The sequence below is a fragment of the Triturus cristatus genome, chromosome 6 (assembly GCF_964204655.1).
Source record: "Triturus cristatus chromosome 6, aTriCri1.1, whole genome shotgun sequence".
Taxonomy (NCBI): domain Eukaryota; kingdom Metazoa; phylum Chordata; class Amphibia; order Caudata; family Salamandridae; genus Triturus; species Triturus cristatus.
This window is the reverse complement of record NC_140589.1, coordinates 99,093,181-99,113,797: the sequence shown is the minus strand read 5'-3', so window position 1 is coordinate 99,113,797 and position 20,617 is coordinate 99,093,181. Positions and strand designations below refer to the sequence as shown.

The 20,617-nt window shown below is 43.2% G+C and overlaps 14 non-coding genes across 14 annotated transcripts; all 14 read left to right on the top strand.

Moving 5' to 3' along the window:
* The first annotated feature begins 1,070 nt into the window (after window positions 1-1,070).
* On the top strand, window positions 1,071-1,153 carry TRNAL-CAG (transfer RNA leucine (anticodon CAG)). The gene has a single exon. It is a non-coding gene; the product is annotated as a tRNA-Leu (tRNA).
* Window positions 1,154-3,431: 2,278 nt separating this feature from the next.
* Window positions 3,432-3,514, top strand: TRNAL-AAG (transfer RNA leucine (anticodon AAG)). The gene has a single exon. It is a non-coding gene; the product is annotated as a tRNA-Leu (tRNA).
* Window positions 3,515-5,252: 1,738 nt separating this feature from the next.
* Window positions 5,253-5,335, top strand: TRNAL-CAG (transfer RNA leucine (anticodon CAG)). Its single transcript has one exon. It is a non-coding gene; the product is annotated as a tRNA-Leu (tRNA).
* A 186-nt stretch (window positions 5,336-5,521) lies between these two features.
* TRNAL-AAG (transfer RNA leucine (anticodon AAG)) lies at window positions 5,522-5,604 on the top strand. The gene has a single exon. It is a non-coding gene; the product is annotated as a tRNA-Leu (tRNA).
* Window positions 5,605-7,343: 1,739 nt separating this feature from the next.
* TRNAL-CAG (transfer RNA leucine (anticodon CAG)) lies at window positions 7,344-7,426 on the top strand. The gene has a single exon. It is a non-coding gene; the product is annotated as a tRNA-Leu (tRNA).
* A 2,008-nt stretch (window positions 7,427-9,434) lies between these two features.
* On the top strand, window positions 9,435-9,517 carry TRNAL-CAG (transfer RNA leucine (anticodon CAG)). Its single transcript has one exon. It is a non-coding gene; the product is annotated as a tRNA-Leu (tRNA).
* Window positions 9,518-11,795: 2,278 nt separating this feature from the next.
* Window positions 11,796-11,878, top strand: TRNAL-AAG (transfer RNA leucine (anticodon AAG)). The gene has a single exon. It is a non-coding gene; the product is annotated as a tRNA-Leu (tRNA).
* Window positions 11,879-12,901: 1,023 nt separating this feature from the next.
* TRNAL-UAG (transfer RNA leucine (anticodon UAG)) lies at window positions 12,902-12,984 on the top strand. The gene has a single exon. It is a non-coding gene; the product is annotated as a tRNA-Leu (tRNA).
* Window positions 12,985-13,616: 632 nt separating this feature from the next.
* TRNAL-CAG (transfer RNA leucine (anticodon CAG)) lies at window positions 13,617-13,699 on the top strand. The gene has a single exon. It is a non-coding gene; the product is annotated as a tRNA-Leu (tRNA).
* A 186-nt stretch (window positions 13,700-13,885) lies between these two features.
* TRNAL-AAG (transfer RNA leucine (anticodon AAG)) lies at window positions 13,886-13,968 on the top strand. Its single transcript has one exon. It is a non-coding gene; the product is annotated as a tRNA-Leu (tRNA).
* Window positions 13,969-15,707: 1,739 nt separating this feature from the next.
* TRNAL-CAG (transfer RNA leucine (anticodon CAG)) lies at window positions 15,708-15,790 on the top strand. Its single transcript has one exon. It is a non-coding gene; the product is annotated as a tRNA-Leu (tRNA).
* A 186-nt stretch (window positions 15,791-15,976) lies between these two features.
* TRNAF-AAA (transfer RNA phenylalanine (anticodon AAA)) lies at window positions 15,977-16,059 on the top strand. Its single transcript has one exon. It is a non-coding gene; the product is annotated as a tRNA-Phe (tRNA).
* Window positions 16,060-17,083: 1,024 nt separating this feature from the next.
* TRNAL-UAG (transfer RNA leucine (anticodon UAG)) lies at window positions 17,084-17,166 on the top strand. Its single transcript has one exon. It is a non-coding gene; the product is annotated as a tRNA-Leu (tRNA).
* Window positions 17,167-17,798: 632 nt separating this feature from the next.
* Window positions 17,799-17,881, top strand: TRNAL-CAG (transfer RNA leucine (anticodon CAG)). The gene has a single exon. It is a non-coding gene; the product is annotated as a tRNA-Leu (tRNA).
* Window positions 17,882-20,617: the final 2,736 nt, after the last annotated feature.

The following is a 20,617-nucleotide window of genomic DNA, read 5'->3' as shown; positions in this document are numbered from 1 at the left end:
TAGAAATCCTGCATGAATCTGCAAGGCACATTGGCAGCATAAATTTGCATAAACTGCCCCACCTATTGCTTTCCTACTTCCTGTGCTGTAGTTGTTTGTGTAGAGAGAGAGGTCGCAGGCAAGGAAATGTTGTGAGTCGGATACAGGACCCTAAATAGCTGGTGAGAGGTATGTGGTGTTCTAAAAGCATGAAAACTGTATACCTGTGAAATAAAGTGCTTTCGTATGTGTTCTTCTGTGTTTATTGTCCTGTGCATAAAGTTGCACCTTGTGTTTGAAGGTTTAAATTATTTCAGGCTTGCATGGAGGTAGACGTTTCTGAGTAACTTTTATTCATTTCTTAAAAGCCTATACTGTCAGGATGTCCGAGAGGTCTAAGGTGCTGTGTTTAGGCCACAGTATCCTTTGGAGGCGTCGCTTCGAATCCCACTTCTGACATGCCTTTTGGAGATTTAATCTCCTTTATCAGGTTAACATCTGATGGAAGTTGCATCTGTTGGTCTTCACCTGGCACGTTATTCCGTTCTCCTCTTGTCAAGAGAGATGGGGTTTCTCATATATTTAGGTTCTATAACGTCTTGCTGACAAAGCGCAATCCTTACCAAATGAGCATAGGACCCATGTAAGAGGTCATCTGGAAGAGTCATGCTCTTGTATGCCCTGGCCAGACGGGCCCTGCAAATTTGGAAGAATGCCATGCATCTGGTAGACAACTGGACTCCAGCACACTTACAGCAATTTCCTTAGGGCTTTGATCAGGGGCTGCTTAAATTTGCATACTCCACCCTATGTTGTGACTTTGAGATCCCTTGTTGAAATTGCTTTAGCCAGCCAAGAGGTGGCTATTGTCTCAATTTCAAAGCAGCTTTGAGCCGTTCAAGTGGCTGGTGAATAGCACTTTCTCTTTGTTCGCCTCAAAGTTCTAAAGAGTTCTCCATAGGTACTGCTCTGTACAGATTGTTCAAAGATCTGTTGGAAGTGCATATAATAGGATAAATAAATTGAGGGCATTCCTTTTCAGTACCTCACCTGCATGGCTGTCTGGCCTCTGGAAGATGCTGGGAAAGCAAGTCAGGATGGCCGAGTGGTCTAAGGCGCTGCGTTCAGGTCGCAGTCTCCTCTGGAGGCGTGGGTTCAAATCCCACTTCTGACAGTCCTGTGTTTACTCTAATTTTTTTCTTGAGAAATATGATCATTTCCCTCGCAGTGGCTTATAGGATTGTCTTCTTGGAAGAGTGCAGTGAGTTTTTTTCTTGCTCTAGCCACTATTGGCCTAAGCTCTGTGCATTTTTTGGTTCCTAATATCTTTCTCACCCTTTAGATGAAAAAGCAGCATGGGATCAGGATGGCCGAGTGGTCTAAGGCGCTGCGTTAAGGCCGCAGTCTCTCCTGGAGGCGTGGGTTTGAATCCCACTTCTGACAAAACTTGAATTCCATTTTCTCTCTCAGTTCCTTTAGAATCTCAGCAAAAAAATTGGCAATGTAAATAATATCTGAATAAGTACCAAACTTCAGTTTCAACTGCAAATGCATTTGCCCTATTCTATCTTTAACGTTAATGTAATATTCTTCTAGCACTCGTGGTGTTTTATATTTCTTTTGTGGGGTACTTTAAAAATCTTTTTTATGAAAGAAATGGGTTACATTAAGTCTTGTGATGTTTTAGGTTTCCAATAAGGAGGTTTTAAATTTTATGTCACGTCATTTTCAGATGCTTCATTCAAGAGATGTTTCCACTATAGAATGCAGAGCAAGGGCAAAAATACAAGTGATAGAGCGAGTGAGTGAGAAGGAGTGTTGTGGAAGGAGAGAATGAAACAAAGACAGAGTGAGTGAACGGCAGGGAGGCATAGAAGAGGAGTCTAGTAGTGAAGGAGACCTGCTTTTCCCTGCTCTTGACCTCCCACCCATCCCCAAAAAACCACAAACATACCTTCTGTGCAAAGTTGGTATGCAGAATTTCACGCCTCAGCAAGTGAGGGTGAGTCCCAGGCCAGGGGCTAAAGAGCAAAAGAGTGCCTGTGCTCAGACTTTCCCTGCTAGGGATAGTTTATCTGGAACAAGGCCTACTCTCTTGTATCCAGCAAGGATCTAGAAATCCTGCATGAATCTGCAAGGCACATTGGCAGCATAAATTTGCATAAACTGCCCCACCTATTGCCTTCCTACTTCCTGTGCTGTAGTTGTTTGTGTAGAGAGAGAGGTCGCAGGCAAGGAAATGTTGTGAGTCGGATACAGGACCCTAAATAGCTGGTGAGAGGTATGTGGTGTTCTAAAAGCATGAAAACTGTATACCTGTGAAATAAAGTGCTTTCGTATGTGTTCTTCTGTGTTTATTGTCCTGTGCATAAAGTTGCACCTTGTGTTTGAAGGTTTAAATTATTTCAGGCTTGCATGGAGGTAGACGTTTCTGAGTAACTTTTATTCATTTCTTAAAAGCCTATACTGTCAGGATGGCCGAGAGGTCTAAGTCGCTGTGTTTAGGCCATAGTCTCCTTTGGAGGCGTGGGTACGAATCCCACTTCTGACATGCCTTTTGGAGATTTAATCTCCTTTATCAGGTTAACATCTGATGGAAGTTGCATCTGTTGGTCTTCACTTGGCACGTTATTCCGTTCTCCTCTTGTCAAGAGAGATGGGGTTTCTCATATATTTAGGTTCTATAACGTCTTGCTGACAAAGCTCAATCCTTACCAAATGAGCATAGGACCCATGTAAGAGGTCATCTGGAAGAGTCATGCTCTTGTATGCCCTGGCCAGACGGGCCCTGCAAATTTGGAAGAATGCCATTCATCTGGTAGACAACTGGACTCCAGCACACTTACAGCAATTTCCTCAGGGCTTTGATCAGGGGCTGCTTAAATTTGCATACTCCACCCTATGTTGTGACTTTGAGATCCCTTGTTGAAATTGCTTTAGCCAGCCAAGAGGTGGCTATTGTCTCAATTTCAAAGCAGCTTTGAGCCGTTCAAGTGGCTGGTGAATAGCACTTTCTCTTTGTTCGCCTCAAAGTTCTAAAGAGTTCTCCATAGGTCCTGCTCTGTACAGATTGTTCAAAGATCTGTTGGAAGTGCATATAATAGGATAAATAAATTGAGGGCATTCCTTTTCAGTACCTCACCTGCATGGCTGTCTGGCCTCTGGAAGAAGATGGGAAAGCAAGTCAGGATGGCCGAGTGGTCTAAGGTGCAGCGTTCAGGTCGCAGTCTCCTCTGGAGGTGTGGGTTCAAATCCAACTTCTGACAGTCCTGTGTTTACTCTACTTTTTTTCTTGAGAAATATGATCATTTCCCTCGCAGTGGCTTATAGGATTGTCTTCTTGGAAGAGTGCAGTGAGTTTTTTTCTTGCTCTAGCCACTATTGGCCTAAGCTCTGTGCATTTTTTGGTTCCTAATATATTTCTCACCCTTTAGATGAAAAAGCAGCATGGAGTCAGGATGGCCGAGTGGTCTAAGGCGCTGCGTTAAGGCCGCTGTCTCTCCTGGAGGCGTGGGTTCGAATCCCACTTCTGACAAAACTTGAATTCCATTTTCTCTCTCAGTTCCTTTAGAATCTCAGCTAAAAATTGGCAATGTAAATAATATCTGAATAAGTACCAAACTTCAGTTTCAACTGCAAATGCATTTGCCCTATTCTATCTTTAACGTTAATGTAATATTCTTCTAGCACTCGTGGTGTTTTATATTTGTTTTGTGGGGTACTTTAAAAATCTTTTTTATGAAAGAAATGGGTTACATTAAGTCTTGTGATGTTTTAGGTTTCCAATAAGGAGGTTTTAAATTTTATGTCACGTCATTTTCAGATGCTTCATTCAAGAGATGTTTCCACTATAGAATGCAGAGCAAGGGCAAAAATACAAGTGATAGAGCGAGTGAGTGAGAAGGAGTGTTGTGGAAGGAGAGAATGAAACAAAGACAGAGTGAGTGAATGGCAGGGAGGCATAGAAGAGGAGTCTAGTAGTGAAGGAGACCTGCTTTTCCCTGCTCTTGACCTCCCACCCATCCCCAAACAACCACAAACATACCTTCTGTGCAAAGTTGGTATGCAGAATTTCATGCCTCAGCAAGTGACGGTGAGTCCCAGGCCAGGGGCTAAAGAGCAAAAGAGTGCCTGTGCTCAGACTTTCCCTGCTAGGGATAGTTTATCTGGAACAAGGCCTACTCTCTTGTATCCAGCAAGGATCTAGAAATCCTGCATGAATCTGCAAGGCACATTGGCAGCATAAATTTGCATAAACTGCCCCACCTATTGCCTTCCTACTTCCTGTGCTGTAGTTGTTTGTGTAGAGAGAGAGGTCGCAGGCAAGGAAATGTTGTGAGTCGGATACAGGACCCTAAATAGCTGGTGAGAGGTATGTGGTGTTCTAAAAGCATGAAAACTGTATACCTGTGAAATAAAGTGCTTTCGTATGTGTTCTTCTGTGTTTATTGTCCTGTGCATAAAGTTGCACCTTGTGTTTGAAGGTTTAAATTATTTCAGGCTTGCATGGAGGTAGACGTTTCTGAGTAACTTTTATTCATTTATTAAAAGCCTATACTGTCAGGATGGCCGAGAGGTCTAAGGCGCTGTGTTTAGGCCACAGTCTCCTTTGGAGGCGTGGGTTCGAATCCCCTTCTGACATGCCTTTTGGAGATTTAATCTCCTTTATCAGGTTAACATCTGATGGAAGTTGCATCTGTTGGTCTTCACTTGGCACTTTATTCCGTTCTCCTCTTGTCAAGAGAGATGGGGTTTCTCATATATTTAGGTTCTATAACGTCTTGCTGACAAAACGCAATCCTTACCAAATGAGCATAGGACCCATGTAAGAGGTCATCTGGAAGAGTCATGCTCTTGTATGCCCTGGCCAGACGGGCCCTGCAAATTTGGAAGAATGCCATTCATCTGGTAGACAACTGGACTCCAGCACACTTACAGCAATCTCCTCAGGGCTTTGATCAGGGGCTGCTTAAATTTGCATACTCCACCCTATGTTGTGACTTTGAGATCCCTTGTTGAAATTGCTTTAGCCAGCCAAGAGGTGGTTATTGTCTCAATTTCAAAGCAGCTTTGAGCCGTTCAAGTGGCTGGTGAATAGCACTTTCTCTTTGTTTGCCTCAAAGTTCTAAAGAGTTCTCCATAGGTCCTGCTCTGTACAGATTGTTCAAAGATCTGTTGGAAGTGCATATAATAGGATAAATAAATTGAGGGCATTCCTTTTCAGTACCTCACCTGCATGGCTGTCTGGCCTCTGGAAGATGCTGGGAAAGCAAGTCAGGATGGCCGAGTGGTCTAAGGCGCTGCGTTCAGGTCGCAGTCTTCTCTGGAGGCGTGGGTTCAAATCCCACTTCTGACAGTCCTGTGTTTACTCTAATTTTTTTCTTGAGAAATATGATCATTTCCCTCGCAGTGGCTTATAGGATTGTCTTCTTGGAAGAGTGCAGTGAGTTTTTTTCTTGCTCTAGCCACTATTGGCCTAAGCTCTGTGCATTTTTTGGTTCCTAATATCTTTCTCACCCTTTAGATGAAAAAGCACCATGGGGTCAGGATGGCCGAGTGGTCTAAGGCGCTGCGTTAAGGCCGCAGTCTCTCCTGGAGGCGTGGGTTCGAATCCCACTTCTGACAAAACTTGAATTCCATTTTCTCTCTCAGTTCCTTTAGAATCTCAGCTAAAAATTGGCAATGTAAATAATATCTGAATAAGTACCAAACTTCAGTTTCAACTGCAAATGCATTTGCCCTATTCTATCTTTAACGTTAATGTAATATTCTTCTAGCACTCGTGGTGTTTTATATTTCTTTTGTGGGGTACTTTAAAAATCTTTTTTATGAAAGAAATGGGTTACATTAAGTCTTGTGATGTTTTAGGTTTCCAATAAGGAGGTTTTAAATTTTATGTCACGTCATTTTCAGATGCTTCATTCAAGAGCTGTTTCCACTATATAATGCAGAGCAAGGGCAAAAATACAAGTGATAGAGCGAGTGAGTGAGAAGGAGTGTTGTGGAAGGAGAGAATGAAACAAAGACAGAGTGAGTGAATGGCAGGGAGGCATAGAAGAGGAGTCTAGTAGTGAAGGAGACCTGCTTTTCCCTGCTCTTGACCTCCCACCCATCCCCAAACAACCACAAACATACCTTCTGTGCAAAGTTGGTATGCAGAATTTCACGCCTCAGCAAGTGAGGGTGAGTCCCAGGCCAGGGGCTAAAGAGCAAAAGAGTGCCTGTGCTCAGACTTTCCCTGCTAGGGATAGTTTATCTGGAACAAGGCCTACTCTCTTGTATCCAGCAAGGATCTAGAAATCCTGCATGAATCTGCAAGGCACAATGGCAGCATAAATTTGCATAAACTGCCCCACCTATTGCCTTCCTACTTCCTGTGCTGTAGTTGTTTGTGTAGAGAGAGAGGTCGCAGGCAAGGAAATGTTGTGAGTCGGATACAGGACCCTAAATAGCTGGTGAGAGGTATGTGGTGTTCTAAAAGCATGAAAACTGTATACCTGTGAAATAAAGTGCTTTCGTATGTGTTCTTCTGTGTTTATTGTCCTGTGCATAAAGTTGCACCTTGTGTTTGAAGGTTTAAATTATTTCAGGCTTGCATGGAGGTAGACGTTTCTGAGTAACTTTTATTCATTTCTTAAAATCCTATACTGTCAGGATGGCCGAGAGGTCTAAGGTGCTGTGTTTAGGCCACAGTCTCCTTTGGAGGCGTGGGTTCGAATCCTACTTCTGACATGCCTTTTGGAGATTTAATCTCCTTTATCAGGTTAACATCTGATGGAAGTTGCATCTGTTGGTCTTCACCTGGCACGTTATTCCGTTCTCCTCTTGTCAAGAGAGATGGGCTTTCTCATATATTTAGGTTCTATAACGTCTTGCTAACAAAGCGCAATCCTTACCAAATGAGCATAGGACCCATGTAAGAGGTCATCTGGAAGAGTCATGCTCTTGTATGCCCTGGCCAGACGGGCCCTGCAAATTTGGAAGAATGCCATGCATCTGGTAGACAACTGGACTCCAGCACACTTACAGCAATTTCCTTAGGGCTTTGATCAGGGGCTGCTTAAATTTGCATACTCCACCCTATGTTGTGACTTTGAGATCCCTTGTTGAAATTGCTTTAGCCAGCCAAGAGGTGGCTATTGTCTCAATTTCAAAGCAGCTTTGAGCCGTTCAAGTGGCTGGTGAATAGCACTTTCTCTTTGTTCGCCTCAAAGTTCTAAAGAGTTCTCCATAGGTCCTGCTCTGTACAGATTGTTCAAAGATCTGTTGGAAGTGCATATAATAGGATAAATAAATTGAGGGCATTCCTTTTCAGTACCTCACCTGCATGGCTGTCTGGCCTCTGGAAGATGCTGGGAAAGCAAGTCAGGATGGCCGAGTGGTCTAAGGCGCTGCGTTCAGGTCGCAGTCTCCTCTGGAGGCGTGGGTTCAAATCCCACTTCTGACCGTCCTGTGTTTACTCTAATTTTTTTCTTGAGAAATATGATCATTTCCCTCGCAGTGGCTTATAGGATTGTCTTCTTGGAAGAGTGCAGTGAGTTTTTTTCTTGCTCTAGCCACTATTGGCCTAAGCTCTGTGCATTTTTTGGTTCCTAATATCTTTCTCACCCTTTAGATGAAAAAGCAGCATGGGGTCAGGATGGCCGAGTGGTCTAAGGCGCTGCGTTAAGGCCGCAGTCTCTCCTGGAGGCGTGGGTTCAAATCCCACTTCTGTCAAAACTTGAATTCTATTTTCTCTCTCAGTTCCTTTAGAATCTCAGCTAAAAATTGGCAATGTAAATAATATCTGAATAAGTACCAAACTTCAGTTTCAACTGCAAATGCATTTGCCCTATTCTATCTTTAACGTTAATGTAATATTCTTCTAGCACTCGTGGTGTTTTATATTTCTTTTGTGGGGTACTTTAAAAATCTTTTTTATGAAAGAAATGGGTTACATTAAGTCTTGTGATGTTTTAGGTTTCCAATAAGGAGGTTTTAAATTTTATGTCACGTCATTTTCAGATGCTTCTTTCAAGAGATGTTTCTACTATAGAATGCAGAGCAAGGGCAAAAATACAAGTGATAGAGCGAGTGAGTGAGAAGGAGTGTTGTGGAAGGAGAGAATGAAACAAAGACAGAGTGAGTGAATGGCAGGGAGGCATAGAAGAGGAGTCTAGTAGTGAAGGAGACCTGCTTTTCCCTGCTCTTGACCTCCCACCCATCCCCAAACAACCACAAACATACCTTCTGTGCAAAGTTGGTATGCAGAATTTCACGCCTCAGCAAGTGAGGGTGAGTCCCAGGCCAGGGGCTAAAGAGCAAAAGAGTGCCTGTGCTCAGACTTTCCCTGCTAGGGATAGTTTATCTGGAACAAGGCCTACTCTCTTGTATCCAGCAAGGATCTAGAAATCCTGCATGAATCTGCAAGGCACATTGGCAGCATAAATTTGCATAAACTGCCCCACCTATTGCTTTCCTACTTCCTGTGCTGTAGTTGTTTGTGTAGAGAGAGAGGTCGCAGGCAAGGAAATGTTGTGAGTCGGATACAGGACCCTAAATAGCTGGTGAGAGGTATGTGGTGTTCTAAAAGCATGAAAACTGTATACCTGTGAAATAAAGTGCTTTCGTATGTGTTCTTCTGTGTTTATTGTCCTGTGCATAAAGTTGCACCTTGTGTTTGAAGGTTTAAATTATTTCAGGCTTGCATGGAGGTAGACGTTTCTGAGTAACTTTTATTCATTTCTTAAAAGCCTATACTGTCAGGATGTCCGAGAGGTCTAAGGTGCTGTGTTTAGGCCACAGTATCCTTTGGAGGCGTGGCTTCGAATCCCACTTCTGACATGCCTTTTGGAGATTTAATCTCCTTTATCAGGTTAACATCTGATGGAAGTTGCATCTGTTGGTCTTCACCTGGCACGTTATTCCGTTCTCCTCTTGTCAAGAGAGATGGGGTTTCTCATATATTTAGGTTCTATAACGTCTTGCTGACAAAGCGCAATCCTTACCAAATGAGCATAGGACCCATGTAAGAGGTCATCTGGAAGAGTCATGCTCTTGTATGCCCTGGCCAGACGGGCCCTGCAAATTTGGAAGAATGCCATGCATCTGGTAGACAACTGGACTCCAGCACACTTACAGCAATTTCCTTAGGGCTTTGATCAGGGGCTGCTTAAATTTGCATACTCCACCCTATGTTGTGACTTTGAGATCCCTTGTTGAAATTGCTTTAGCCAGCCAAGAGGTGGCTATTGTCTCAATTTCAAAGCAGCTTTGAGCCGTTCAAGTGGCTGGTGAATAGCACTTTCTCTTTGTTCGCCTCAAAGTTCTAAAGAGTTCTCCATAGGTACTGCTCTGTACAGATTGTTCAAAGATCTGTTGGAAGTGCATATAATAGGATAAATAAATTGAGGGCATTCCTTTTCAGTACCTCACCTGCATGGCTGTCTGGCCTCTGGAAGATGCTGGGAAAGCAAGTCAGGATGGCCGAGTGGTCTAAGGCGCTGCGTTCAGGTCGCAGTCTCCTCTGGAGGCGTGGGTTCAAATCCCACTTCTGACAGTCCTGTGTTTACTCTAATTTTTTTCTTGAGAAATATGATCATTTCCCTCGCAGTGGCTTATAGGATTGTCTTCTTGGAAGAGTGCAGTGAGTTTTTTTCTTGCTCTAGCCACTATTGGCCTAAGCTCTGTGCATTTTTTGGTTCCTAATATCTTTCTCACCCTTTAGATGAAAAAGCAGCATGGGATCAGGATGGCCGAGTGGTCTAAGGCGCTGCGTTAAGGCCGCAGTCTCTCCTGGAGGCGTGGGTTTGAATCCCACTTCTGACAAAACTTGAATTCCATTTTCTCTCTCAGTTCCTTTAGAATCTCAGCAAAAAAATTGGCAATGTAAATAATATCTGAATAAGTACCAAACTTCAGTTTCAACTGCAAATGCATTTGCCCTATTCTATCTTTAACGTTAATGTAATATTCTTCTAGCACTCGTGGTGTTTTATATTTCTTTTGTGGGGTACTTTAAAAATCTTTTTTATGAAAGAAATGGGTTACATTAAGTCTTGTGATGTTTTAGGTTTCCAATAAGGAGGTTTTAAATTTTATGTCACGTCATTTTCAGATGCTTCATTCAAGAGATGTTTCCACTATAGAATGCAGAGCAAGGGCAAAAATACAAGTGATAGAGCGAGTGAGTGAGAAGGAGTGTTGTGGAAGGAGAGAATGAAACAAAGACAGAGTGAGTGAACGGCAGGGAGGCATAGAAGAGGAGTCTAGTAGTGAAGGAGACCTGCTTTTCCCTGCTCTTGACCTCCCACCCATCCCCAAAAAACCACAAACATACCTTCTGTGCAAAGTTGGTATGCAGAATTTCACGCCTCAGCAAGTGAGGGTGAGTCCCAGGCCAGGGGCTAAAGAGCAAAAGAGTGCCTGTGCTCAGACTTTCCCTGCTAGGGATAGTTTATCTGGAACAAGGCCTACTCTCTTGTATCCAGCAAGGATCTAGAAATCCTGCATGAATCTGCAAGGCACATTGGCAGCATAAATTTGCATAAACTGCCCCACCTATTGCCTTCCTACTTCCTGTGCTGTAGTTGTTTGTGTAGAGAGAGAGGTCGCAGGCAAGGAAATGTTGTGAGTCGGATACAGGACCCTAAATAGCTGGTGAGAGGTATGTGGTGTTCTAAAAGCATGAAAACTGTATACCTATGAAATAAAGTGCTTTCGTATGTGTTCTTCTGTGTTTATTGTCCTGTGCATAAAGTTGCACCTTGTGTTTGAAGGTTTAAATTATTTCAGGCTTGCATGGAGGTAGACGTTTCTGAGTAACTTTTATTCATTTCTTAAAAGCCTATACTGTCAGGATGGCCGAGAGGTCTAAGTCGCTGTGTTTAGGCCATAGTCTCCTTTGGAGGCGTGGGTACGAATCCCACTTCTGACATGCCTTTTGGAGATTTAATCTCCTTTATCAGGTTAACATCTGATGGAAGTTGCATCTGTTGGTCTTCACTTGGCACGTTATTCCGTTCTCCTCTTGTCAAGAGAGATGGGGTTTCTCATATATTTAGGTTCTATAACGTCTTGCTGACAAAGCTCAATCCTTACCAAATGAGCATAGGACCCATGTAAGAGGTCATCTGGAAGAGTCATGCTCTTGTATGCCCTGGCCAGACGGGCCCTGCAAATTTGGAAGAATGCCATTCATCTGGTAGACAACTGGACTCCAGCACACTTACAGCAATTTCCTCAGGGCTTTGATCAGGGGCTGCTTAAATTTGCATACTCCACCCTATGTTGTGACTTTGAGATCCCTTGTTGAAATTGCTTTAGCCAGCCAAGAGGTGGCTATTGTCTCAATTTCAAAGCAGCTTTGAGCCGTTCAAGTGGCTGGTGAATAGCACTTTCTCTTTGTTCGCCTCAAAGTTCTAAAGAGTTCTCCATAGGTCCTGCTCTGTACAGATTGTTCAAAGATCTGTTGGAAGTGCATATAATAGGATAAATAAATTGAGGGCATTCCTTTTCAGTACCTCACCTGCATGGCTGTCTGGCCTCTGGAAGAAGATGGGAAAGCAAGTCAGGATGGCCGAGTGGTCTAAGGTGCAGCGTTCAGGTCGCAGTCTCCTCTGGAGGTGTGGGTTCAAATCCAACTTCTGACAGTCCTGTGTTTACTCTACTTTTTTTCTTGAGAAATATGATCATTTCCCTCGCAGTGGCTTATAGGATTGTCTTCTTGGAAGAGTGCAGTGAGTTTTTTTCTTGCTCTAGCCACTATTGGCCTAAGCTCTGTGCATTTTTTGGTTCCTAATATATTTCTCACCCTTTAGATGAAAAAGCAGCATGGAGTCAGGATGGCCGAGTGGTCTAAGGCGCTGCGTTAAGGCCGCAGTCTCTCCTGGAGGCGTGGGTTCGAATCCCACTTCTGACAAAACTTGAATTCCATTTTCTCTCTCAGATCCTTTAGAATCTCAGCTAAAAATTGGCAATGTAAATAATATCTGAATAAGTACCAAACTTCAGTTTCAACTGCAAATGCATTTGCCCTATTCTATCTTTAACGTTAATGTAATATTCTTCTAGCACTCGTGGTGTTTTATATTTCTTTTGTGGGGTACTTTAAAAATCTTTTTTATGAAAGAAATGGGTTACATTAAGTCTTGTGATGTTTTAGGTTTCCAATAAGGAGGTTTTAAATTTTATGTCACGTCATTTTCAGATGCTTCATTCAAGAGCTGTTTCCACTATAGAATGCAGAGCAAGGGCAAAAATACAAGTGATAGAGCGAGTGAGTGAGAAGGAGTGTTGTGGAAGGAGAGAATGAAACAAAGACAGAGTGAGTGAATGGCAGGGAGGCATAGAAGAGGAGTCTAGTAGTGAAGAAGACCTGCTTTTCCCTGCTCTTGACCTCCCACCCATCCCCAAACAACCACAAACATACCTTCTGTGCAAAGTTGGTATGCAGAATTTCACGCCTCAGCAAGTGAGGGTGAGTCCCAGGCCAGGGGCTAAAGAGCAAAAGAGTGCCTGTGCTCAGACTTTCCCTGCTAGGGATAGTTTATCTGGAACAAGGCCTACTCTCTTGTATCCAGCGAGGATCTAGAAATCCTGCATAAACTGCAAGGCACATTGGCAGCATAAATTTGCATAAACTGCCCCACCTATTGCCTTCCTACTTCCTGTGCTGTACTTGTTTGTGTAGAGAGAGAGGTCGCAGGCAAGGAAATGTTGTGAGTCGGATACAGGACCCTAAATAGCTGGTGAGAGGTATGTGGTGTTCTAAAAGCATGAAAACTGTATACCTGTGAAATAAAGTGCTTTCGTATGTGTTCTTCTGTGTTTATTGTCCTGTGCATAAAGTTGCACCTTGTGTTTGAAGGTTTAAATTATTTCAGGCTTGCATGGAGGTAGACGTTTCTGAGTAACTTTTATTCATTTCTTAAAAGCCTATACTGTCAGGATGGCCGAGAGGTCTAAGGTGCTGTGTTTAGGCCACAGTCTCCTTTGGAGGCGTGGGTTCGAATCCCACTTCTGACATGCCTTTTGGAGATTTAATCTCCTTTATCAGGTTAACATCTGATGGAAGTTGCATCTGTTGGTCTTCACCTGGCACGTTATTCCGTTCTCCTCTTGTCAAGAGAGATGGGGTTTCTCATATATTTAGGTTCTATAACGTCTTGCTGACAAAGCGCAATCCTTACCAAATGAGCATAGGACCAATGTAAGAGGTCATCTGGAAGAGTCATGCTCTTGTATGCCCTGGCCAGACGGGCCCTGCAAATTTGGAAGAATGCCATGCATCTGGTAGACAACTGGACTCCAGCACACTTACAGCAATTTCCTTAGGGCTTTGATCAGGGGCTGCTTAAATTTGCATACTCCACCCTATGTTGTGACTATGAGATCCCTTGTTGAAATTGCTTTAGCCAGCCAAGAGGTGGCTATTGTCTCAATTTCAAAGCAGCTTTGAGCCGTTCAAGTGGCTGGTGAATAGCACTTTCTCTTTGTTCGCCTCAAAGTTCTAAAGAGTTCTCCATAGGTCCTGCTCTGTACAGATTGTTGAAAGATCTGTTGGAAGTGCATATAATAGGATAAATAAATTGAGGGCATTCCTTTTCAGTACCTCACCTGCATGGCTGTCTGGCCTCTGGAAGATGCTGGGAAAGCAAGTCAGGATGGCCGAGTGGTCTAAGGCGCTGCGTTCAGGTCGCAGTCTCCTCTGGAGGCGTGGGTTCAAATCCCACTTCTGACCGTCCTGTGTTTACTCTAATTTTTTTCTTGAGAAATATGATCATTTCCCTCGCAGTGGCTTATAGGATTGTCTTCTTGGAAGAGTGCAGTGAGTTTTTTTCTTGCTCTAGCCACTATTGGCCTAAGCTCTGTGCATTTTTTGGTTCCTAATATCTTTCTCACCCTTTAGATGAAAAAGCAGCTTGGGGTCAGGATGGCCGAGTGGTCTAAGGCGCTGCGTTAAGGCCGCAGTCTCTCCTGGAGGCGTGGGTTCGAATCCCACTTCTGACAAAACTTGAATTCCATTTTCTCTCTCAGTTCCTTTAGAATCTCAGCTAAAAATTGGCAATGTAAATAATATCTGAATAAGTACCAAACTTCAGTTTCAACTGCAAATGCATTTGCCCTATTCTATCTTTAACGTTAATGTAATATTCTTCTAGCACTCGTGGTGTTTTATATTTCTTTTGTGGGGTACTTTAAAAATCTTTTTTATGAAAGAAATGGGTTACATTAAGTCTTGTGATGTTTTAGGTTTCCAATAAGGAGGTTTTAAATTTTATGTCACGTCATTTTCAGATGCTTCTTTCAAGAGATGTTTCTACTATAGAATGCAGAGCAAGGGCAAAAATACAAGTGATAGAGCGAGTGAGTGAGAAGGAGTGTTGTGGAAGGAGAGAATGAAACAAAGACAGAGTGAGTGAATGGCAGGGAGGCATAGAAGAGGAGTCTAGTAGTGAAGGAGACCTGCTTTTCCCTGCTCTTGACCTCCCACCCATCCCCAAACAACCACAAACATACCTTCTGTGCAAAGTTGGTATGCAGAATTTCACGCCTCAGCAAGTGAGGGTGAGTCCCAGGCCAGGGGCTAAAGAGCAAAAGAGTGCCTGTGCTCAGACTTTCCCTGCTAGGGATAGTTTATCTGGAACAAGGCCTACTCTCTTGTATCCAGCAAGGATCTAGAAATCCTGCATGAATCTGCAAGGCACATTGGCAGCATAAATTTGCATAAACTGCCCCACCTATTGCCTTCCTACTTCCTGTGCTGTAGTTGTTTGTGTAGAGAGAGAGGTCGCAGGCAAGGAAATGTTGTGAGTCGGATACAGGACCCTAAATAGCTGGTGAGAGGTATGTGGTGTTCTAAAAGCATGAAAACTGTATACCTGTGAAATAAAGTGCTTTCGTATGTGTTCTTCTGTGTTTATTGTCCTGTGCATAAAGTTGCACCTTGTGTTTGAAGGTTTAAATTATTTCAGGCTTGCATTGAGGTAGACGTTTCTGAGTAACTTTTATTCATTTCTTAAAAGCATATACTGTCAGGGTGGCCGAGAGGTCTAAGGCGCTGTGTTTAGGCCACAGTCTCCTTTGGAGGCGTGGGTTTGAATCCCACTTCTGACATGCCTTTTGGAGATTTAATCTCCTTTATCAGGTTAACATCTGATGGAAGTTGCATCTGTTGGTCTTCACTTGGCACGTTATTCCGTTCTCCTCTTGTCAAGAGAGATGGGGTTTCTCATATATTTAGGTTCTATAACGTCTTGCTGACAAAGCGCAATCCTTACCAAATGAGCATAGGACCCATGTAAGAGGTCATCTGGAAGAGTCATGCTCTTGTATGCCCTGGCCAGACGGGCCCTGCAAATTTGGAAGAATGCCATTCATCTGGTAGACAACTGGACTCCAGCACACTTACAGCAATTTCCTCAGGGCTTTGATCAGGGGCTGCTTAAATTTGCATACTCCACCCTATGTTGTGACTTTGAGATCCCTTGTTGAAATTGCTTTAGCCAGCCAAGAGGTGGCTATTGTCTCAATTTCAAAGCAGCTTTGAGCCGTTCAAGTGGCTGGTGAATAGCACTTTCTCTTTGTTCGCCTCAAAGTTCTAAAGAGTTCTCCATAGGTCCTGCTCTGTACAGATTGTTCAAAGATCTGTTGGAAGTGCATATAATAGGATAAATAAATTGAGGGCATTCCTTTTCAGTACCTCACCTGCATTGCTGTCTGGCCTCTGGAAGATGCTGGGAAAGCAAGTCAGGATGGCCGAGTGGTCTAAGGCGCTGCGTTCAGGTCGCAGTCTCCTCTGGAGGCGTGGGTTCAAATCCCACTTCTGACAGTCCTCTGTTTACTCTAATTTTTTTCTTGAGAAATATGATCATTTCCCTCGCAGTGGCTTATAGGATTGTCTTCTTGGAAGAGTGCAGTGAGTTTTTTTCTTGCTCTAGCCACTATTGGCCTAAGCTCTGTGCATTTTTTGGTTCCTAATATCTTTCTCACCCTTTAGATGAAAATGCAGCATGGGGTCAGGATGGCCGAGTGGTCTAAGGTGCTGCGTTAAAGCCGCAGTCTCTCCTGGAGGCGTGGGTTCGAATCCCACTTCTGACAAAACTTGAATTCCATTTTCTCTCTCAGTTCCTTTAGAATCTCAGCTAAAAATTGGCAATGTAAATAATATCTGAATAAGTACCAAACTTCAGTTTCAACTGCAAATGCATTTGCCCTATTCTATCTTTAACGTTAATGTAATATTCTTCTAGCACTCGTGGTGTTTTATATTTGTTTTGTGGGGTACTTTAAAAATCTTTTTTATGAAAGAAATGGGTTACATTAAGTCTTGTGATGTTTTAGGTTTCCAATAAGGAGGTTTTAAATGTTATGTCACGTCATTTTCAGATGCTTCATTCAAGAGATGTTTCCACTATAGAATGCAGAGCAAGGGCAAAAATACAAGTGATAGAGCGAGTGAGTGAGAAGGAGTGTTGTGGAAGGAGAGAATGAAACAAAGACAGAGTGAGTGAACGGCAGGGAGGCATAGAAGAGTAGTCTAGTAGTGAAGGAGACCTGCTTTTCCCTGCTCTTGACCTCCCACCCATCCCCAAACAACCACAAACATACCTTCTGTGCAAAGTTGGTATGCAGAATTTCACGCCTCAGCAAGTGAGGGTGAGTCCCAGGCCAGGGGCTAAAGAGCAAAAGAGTGCCTGTGCTCAGACTTTCCCTGCTAGGGATAGTTTATCTGGAACAAGGCCTACTCTCTTGTATCCAGCAAGGATCTAGAAATCCTGCATGAATCTGCAAGGCACATTGGCAGCATAAATTTGCATAAACTGCCCCACCTATTGCCTTCCTACTTCCTGTGCTGTAGTTGTTTGTGTAGAGAGAGAGGTCGCAGGCAAGGAAATGTTGTGAGTCGGATACAGGACCCTAAATAGCTGGTGAGAGGTATGTGGTGTTCTAAAAGCATGAAAACTGTATACCTGTGAAATAAAGTGCTTTCGTATGTGTTCTTCTGTGTTTATTGTCCTGTGCATAAAGTTGCACCTTGTGTTTGAAGGTTTAAATTCTTTCAGGCTTGCATGGAGGTAGACGTTTCTGAGTAACTTTTATTCATTTCTTAAAAGCCTATACTGTCAGGATGACCGAGAGGTCTAAGGTGCTGTGTTTAGGCCACAGTCTCCTTTGGAGGCGTGGGTTCGAATCCCACTTCTGACATGCCTTTTGGAGATTTAATCTCCTTTATCAGGTTAACATCTGATGGAAGTTGCATCTGTTGGTCTTCACTTGGCACGTTATTCCGTTCTCCTCTTGTCAAGAGAAATGGGGTTTCTCATATATTTAGGTTCTATAACGTCTTGCTGACAAAGCGCAATCCTTACCAAATGAGCATAGGACCCATGTAAGAGGTCATCTGGAAGAGTCATGCTCTTGTATGCCCTGGCCAGACGGGCCCAGCAAATTTGGAAGAATGCCATTCATCTGGTAGACAACTGGACTCCAGCACACTTACAGCAATTTCCTCAGGGCTTTGATCAGGGGCTGCTTAAATTTGCATACTCCACCCTATGTTGTGACTTTGAGATCCCTTGTTGAAATTGCTTTAGCCAGCCAAGAGGTGGCTATTGTCTCAATTTCAAAGCAGCTTTGAGCCGTTCAAGTGGCTGGTGAATAGCACTTTCTCTTTGTTCGCCTCAAAGTTCTAAAGAGTTCTCCATAGGTCCTGCTCTGTACAGATTGTTCAAAGATCTGTTGGAAGTGCATATAATAGGATAAATAAATTGAGGGCATTCCTTTTCAGTACCTCACCTGCATGGCTGTCTGGCCTCTGGAAGATGCTGGGAAAGCAAGTCAGGATGGCCGAGTGGTCTAAGGCGCTGCGTTCAGGTCGCAGTCTCCTCTGGAGGCGTGGGTTCAAATCCCACTTCTGACAGTCCTGTGTTTACTCTAATTTTTTTCTTGAGAAATATGATCATTTCCCTCGCAGTGGCTTATAGGATTGTCTTCTTGGAAGAGTGCAGTGAGTTTTTTTCTTGCTCTAGCCACTATTGGCCTAAGCTCTGTGCATTTTTTGGTTCCTAATATCTTTCTCACCCTTTAGATGAAAATGCAGCATGGGGTCAGGATGGCCGAGTGGTCTAAGGTGCTGCATTAAGGCCGCAGTCTCTCCTGGAGGCGTGGGTTCGAATCCCACTTCTGACAAAACTTGAATTCCATTTTCTCTCTCAGTTCCTTTAGAATCTCAGCTAAAAATTGGCAATGTAAATAATATCTGAATAAGTACCAAACTTCAGTTTCAACTGCAAATGCATTTGCCCTATTCTATCTTTAACGTTAATGTAATATTCTTCTAGCACTCGTGGTGTTTTATATTTGTTTTGTGGGGTACTTTAAAAATCTTTTTTATGAAAGAAATGGGTTACATTAAGTCTTGTGATGTTTTAGGTTTCCAATAAGGAGGTTTTAAATTTTATGTCACGTCATTTTCAGATGCTTCATTCAAGAGATGTTTCCACTATAGAATGCAGAGCAAGGGCAAAAATACAAGTGATAGAGCGAGTGAGTGAGAAGGAGTGTTGTGGAAGGAGAGAATGAAACAAAGACAGAGTGAGTGAACGGCAGGGAGGCATAGAAGAGTAGTCTAGTAGTGAAGGAGACCTGCTTTTCCCTGCTCTTGACCTCCCACCCATCCCCAAACAACCACAAACATACCTTCTGTGCAAAGTTGGTATGCAGAATTTCATGCCTCAGCAAGTGAGGGTGAGTCCCAGGCCAGGGGCTAAAGAGCAAAAGAGTGCCTGTGCTCAGACTTTCCCTGCTAGGGATAGTTTATCTGGAACAAGGCCTACTCTCTTGTACCCAGCAAGGATCTAGAAATCCTGCATGAATCTGCAAGGCACATTGGCAGCATAAATTTGCATAAACTGCCCCACCTATTGCCTTCCTACTTCCTGTGCTGTAGTTGTTTGTGTAGAGAGAGAGGTCGCAGGCAAGGAAATGTTGTGAGTCGGATACAGGACCCTAAATAGCTGGTGAGAGGTATGTGGTGTTCTAAAAGCATGAAAACTGTATACCTGTGAAATAAAGTGCTTTCGTATGTGTTCTTCTGTGTTTATTGTCCTGTGCATAAAGTTGCACCTTGTGTTTGAAGGTTTAAATTATTTCAGGCTTGCATGGAGGTAGACGTTTCTGAGTAACTTTTATTCATTTCTTAAAAGTCTATACTGTCAGGATGGCCGAGAGGTCTAAGGCGGTGTGTGTAGGCCACAGTCTCCTTTGGAGGCGTGGGTTCGAATCCCACTTCTGACATGCCTTTTGGAGATTTAATCTCCTTTATCAGGTTAACATCTGATGGAAGTTGCATCTGTTGGTCTTCACTTGGCACGTTATTCCGTTCTCCTCTTGTCAAGAGAGATGGGGTTTCTCATATATTTAGGTTCTATAACGTCTTGCTGACAAAGCGCAATCCTTACCAAATGAGCATAGGACCCATGTAAGAGGTCATCTGGAAGAGTCATGCTCTTGTATGCCCTGGCCAGACGGGCCCTGCAAATTTGGAAGAATGCCATGCATCTGGTAGACAACTGGACTCTAGCACACTTACAGCAATTTCCTTAGGGCTTTGATCAGGGGCTGCTTAAATTTGCATACTCCACCCTATGTTGTGCCTTTGAGATCCCTTGTTGAAATTGCTTTAGCCAGCCAAGAGGTGGCTATTGTCTCAATTTCAAAGCAGCTTTGAGCCGTTCAAGTGGCTGGTGAATAGCACTTTCTCTTTGTTCGCCTCAAAGTTCTAAAGAGTTCTCCATAGGTCCTGCTCTGTACAGATTGTTCAAAGATCTGTTGGAAGTGCATATAATAGGATAAATAAATTGAGGGCATTCCTTTTCAGTACCTCACCTGCATGGCTGTCTGGCCTCTGGAAGATGCTGGGAAAGCAAGTCAGGATGGCCGAGTGGTCTAAGGCGCTGCGTTCAGGTCGCACTCTCCTCTGGAGGCGTGGGTTCAAATCCCACTTCTGACAGTCCTTTGTTTACTCTAATTATTTTCTTGAGAAATATGATCATTTCCCTCGCAGTGGCTTATAGGATTGTCTTCTTGGAAGAGTGCAGTGAGTTTTTTTCTTGCTCTAGCCACTATTGGCCTAAGCTCTGTGCATTTTTTGGTTCCTAATATCTTTCTCACCCTTTAGATGAAAAAGCAGCATGGTGTCAGGATAGCCGAGTGGTCTAAGGCGCTGCGTTAAGGCCGCAGTCTCTCCTGGAGGCGTTGGTTCAAATCCCACTTCTGACAAAACTTTAATTCCATTTTCTCTCTCAGTTCCTTTAGAATCTCAGCTAAAAATTGGCAATGTAAATAATATCTGAATAAGTACCAAACTTCAGTTTCAACTGCAAATGCATTTGCCCTATTCTATCTTTAACGTTAATGTTATATTCTTCTAGCACTCGTGGTGTTTTATATTTCTTTTGTGGGGTACTTTAAAAATCTTTTTTATGAAAGAAATGGGTTACATTAAGTCTTGTGATGTTTTAGGTTTCCAATAAGGAGGTTTTAAATTTTATGTCACGTCATTTTCAGATGCTTCATTCAAGAGATGTTTCCACTATAGAATGCAGAGCAAGGGCAAAAATACAAGTGATAGAGCGAGTGAGTGAGAAGGAGTGTT